The sequence below is a fragment of the Neophocaena asiaeorientalis genome, unplaced genomic scaffold (genome assembly GCF_003031525.2).
Source record: "Neophocaena asiaeorientalis asiaeorientalis breed wild unplaced genomic scaffold, Neophocaena_asiaeorientalis_V1.1 scaffold523, whole genome shotgun sequence".
Classification (NCBI taxonomy): Eukaryota; Metazoa; Chordata; class Mammalia; order Artiodactyla; family Phocoenidae; genus Neophocaena; species Neophocaena asiaeorientalis.
The window spans coordinates 2,598,120-2,602,739 of record NW_020175436.1 but is presented as its reverse complement, the minus strand read 5'-3'; positions in this window follow the sequence as shown (position 1 = coordinate 2,602,739).

The following is a 4,620-nucleotide window of genomic DNA, read 5'->3' as shown; positions in this document are numbered from 1 at the left end:
ATATCTGAAAAGAAATTTTTTAAAAATGGGAGAAATTAGTCATTTCCTCTCAAAATATTATCGACTTGATATTAAAATCTTTGATTAGCTCAGTAAAGTTTCAGGATACAAAATCAGTATACCAAAATCAGTTGCGTTTCTATACACTAACAATGAACTACCAGAAAGAGAAATTGAAAAAAAAAGAATCTTTGATGAGAGATATAATACTGACCTAATAGATAAAATACATGGGTATTTCATATAGTATAGTTTTTCTACTTTATCATTTATGGTATAGATATACTAACATAATACATAAACAGCATTCAAAGACAAATTTTCTTCCCTCAGTTGCCTATATAACATATCGTTTAATTTCCCATCTATGATGGCAATTTTTCATTTGCCACAAGACATAATTGATCCATTTTGAAAACTCTGTATGCTGTTGTCCTAAACTTTATTTAAATATCTGCCACACTTATTACCTAAGTTATTTAATTTAAATTTTATTATATGTGTTTTAATCATTAATAGTGCAGTTTTTACATTAAATGATTTGGCAGATGGTATCTGTGAAAGATGTAAAATATAAATAAAAAGATATGGATTCAAGCCTCTTTATAGCTCTTTGAGTCACTTCACTTCTCTGACCTCAGAACTTTCCTTCCTGAAAATAGCACCTCCCTAACAAAGATGATTTATGAGTGAATTATGAAGTAATACATGTAAAAGTACTCTATAAAAGGTAAAGCAACATCAAACATTAGGTAGGTTTATTGCTGAATAACAGCTGATACAAAGACTACTATCAACCAATAACGAACTGGCAAACAGAAGATTCTAAAAGTAGTATCAGGACATTTTCCCAATATTACTTCATCCTTTTAGACTACAAAAATTTAGTACCATAGATGTAGAAACATTTGACCAACAAATGCTTCATTACACACAGCCAAGTTGCAGAGACTAGAAATCATCCCTAGAAAGTTATAGCAGGAATAAGAATGATTCCCAGTTATAGTTTCTTCCAAGTTGTAGAATCTTTGACTTGACACTACTTTTCCAGGGGTAAAAATATGCATCTCATTTGGGGCTGGAAGGGTATAGGTGGAGTGGAAGGCAGGTCTGGCAGGAAAAAAGCATATACTAAGCCATCATACTTTCATTTGGTTTCATAATGATGTTAAATTTGCTTTTATTTCATTTTGTTTCATAGATATTAGATATTTCTGTTTGCGGTAGACAGCCTAGATTGGGAAAACATGAAAAAGACAGGTTCAGAAATTCTCAGAGACCCGGGTTAACAGACAACTTAAATATATACTAGGGCCCGTGACAGCTTAGACCTTGAGACCTGGAACTGGGTTGGCTTAAGCAGGGAAGGAAACTGTCCTCTGTCCACTGACTATCAATGACTGGGACCTCTGCATCCCAAGCTTTAATTACTAGGCAGAAAAAACTATTTGGAGAAAGTAAAGCTGAATGGCTGAATCTTCCCAATTTCTCCCCCTAGTATTTGGTCTTGAGTAGTGGATGGGAAAAGGAAAGTCTGTGGCCTCCAGAATTAGGAACACTAAAGATACGAGCAAACATGTCCCCAAACATCGAATCTCTCTAATAATGAAATCTCTAAACCAGAAATATTTGCAAAAGCTTCTGGGCCTGCCATATTTTTACCTCCTTCAAGCTGGTCCCAAAAATGTGATGTCTGGCTAAAGAAAACTGATAATAAACACAGTCATTTATATTTAAGCTTAATTACCATGCAGCACAGTAACAATTATGCATATCATTAAATGTGTCAAATAACCACTGAAAGCTTTATTTGGTTACAGTATTAAAACATCCATATAAGTTCCATCTTTGTAGTTTGCTGCTTATGTAGCATGTTCATCTGCTTGCAACTAAAAAAAGTTAAAGGGGGGCTTCCCTGGTGGCACAGTGGTTGAGAGTCCGCCTGCCGATGCAGGGGACGCGGGTTTGTGCCCCGGTCTGGGAAGATCCCACATGCCACAGAGCGGCTGGGCCCGTGAGCTATGGCCGCTGAGACTGTGCGTCCAGTGTGCTCTGCAGCGGGAGAGGCCACAACAGTGAGAGGCCCGGGTACCGCAAGAAAAAAAGAAAAAGAAAAAAGTTAAAGGGAACATTGCTCCCTACTGAATATGTATATAACAATAAAAATTTCAAAAATTTCACTTAGACTAATCTATTTTTCAAGCAGTATGGGTTTCAAATATATGGTTCAAAGAAGACTACCACATAAAACTTGAGGAAGAAACTAAGCAATAGCTCATTGGGTTTTTGAAACTAGATGAGAAACCCCCTTATACTTCTGCCTACTCTATTTACTTGTTTTTCTCTCAATTATTCCTTTTGCCTCATTTACAAGCAAGGCTCCCCACCACCTTACAAAAGTGCTTTCCTTTATGTACTACAACATTCAAATTTTCATGTATCAGGACTTCCCTGGTGGCACAGTGGTTAAGAATCCGCCCGCCAATGCAGGGGACACCAGGTTTGATCCCTGGTCCGGGAAGATTCCACATGCCATGGAGCAACTAATCCCGTGTGCCACAACTACTGAGCCTGCACTCTAGGGCCTGCGTGTCCCAACTACTGAGCCCACATGCTGCAACTACTGAAACCCATTCGCCTAGAGCCCGTGCTCTGCAACAAGAGAAGCCACCACAATGAGAAGCCTGCGCACTGCAACGAAGAGTAGCCCCTACTCGCCACAACCAGAGAAAGTCCACACACAGCAACAAAGACCCAACGCAGCCAAAAAATAAAAAATAAAAATTTCCACATATCAAAACATTTTTGTAAAATTATTATGTTAGGCTGGGGTATAATCTTAATACATCAAGAGTAGTTTATGATTATTAAAATAAATAAGAAAAAAAACCAGTGGAATGCCGTGAGACAAAAAGAAAAATAGGAATAGTAAAAATCTTAAAGAATTTATATTTCCCCCAAATCAGAGGTGCCCTAATCTTAATGTGTAGCAGATTCATAGATTCCCCCATAAGTCTAAGAAATTGGAACCCTGGAAAATGATATGCATTCTAATGATTATCTCAGGTTCTATTACAGGTGATCTATAAGTCATATTTTGAGAAATGCTATCCTAAAATAGACTAATTTAACAGTATAGGATATTTGTACATAATTGTGTGCTTAGCAAAAGTAATACATAAAATGAATTTTTTAAAAAGCAGGTAAAGAATACTTTAATAGAAAAATGGGAAAAAGACATAAATTTACAAAAGAAATACAAATAGCCAACAAACACATGAAAAGATATTCAACTTTACTACTAAAAACATGTGAACATGATATATAACATTTTTTCCAATCAGATAGGCAAAATAAGAATAACAGAACACAGTATAGGAGAGGGTGCAGGGCAAAGAACATTTTCAACATTCCAACACTTTCAAATACTATAGGGTTTTTTTTGGCCATGTGGCTTGCGGGGTCTTAGTTCCCCTACCAGGGATTGAGTCCAGGCCATGGTAGTGAAAGTGCCTAACCTCTGGACTGCCAGGGAATTCCCCACTTTCAAATACTACTGGTGGGAATGTAAACTAGTTGGTATTTCAAAAAAAACAGCTACGTACATCAAAAGCCCTTAAAATGTGTACAATCTGATCCAGAAAACCTATTCTATAATTTATTCTAAGAGAGTAAACACAGGGACTTCCCTGGTGGCGCAGTGGTTAAGAATCTGCCTGCCAGTGCAGGAGACACAGGTTTGATCCCTGGTCTGGGAAGAACCCACATGCTGCAGAGCAACTAAGCCCGTGCACCACAACTACTGAGCCTGCGCACCCTAGAGCCCGTGCTCCACAACAGGAGAAGCCACCACAATGAGAAGCCCGCGCACGGCAACAAAGAGCAGCCCCCGCTCGCCACAACTAGGGAAAGCCCGCGCACAGCAACGAAGACCCATGCGGACAAAAATAAATTAAAAAAAAAAAGTAAACTCAAGTACACATGATGTATAACCAAAATGTTAGTGCAACATTGTTTATAAAATAAAAACCAGAGGCAACCTATAAGTCTACCAATAAGTAACTGGTTAAACTATGGTACAACCAATACATGATATAGTCACTAAAAAAGATGAGCAGGATCTGTACATGTTGACATGGTAAGACAGTAACAATAAGTAAAAAATAAAATTTAACAATGGTTTGCAAAACAGCATATATATATATATATCATTTTTGTCAAAAAGATACATACACAGAACAGAATAAAACTATTTCAGTTGTTTAAAAATAAAATATTATAGGGAATTCCCTGGCAGTCCAGTGGTTGGGAGTCCACACTGCAGGGGGCATAGGGTTCCATCCCTGGTTGAGGAACTAAGATCTCGCATGCCTCGTGGCCAAAAAACAAAATCAAAAAAATATAAATAAAATATTATAAATGCTAAAATTTTATTTAAAAATCTGTCGTATATTATTCGTGTATGGGATAATTTAACTCCGCTAAATCTATAAATGTGTGCTGACTGGCTGACAAGAATACTAGCTGAATCACTGATTTATTGGCTGCTAATTATGCAACAAGCCAAGGGACACAAAACTGTCCCTCTGGGCTTCCCTGGTGGCGCAGTGGTTGAGAGTC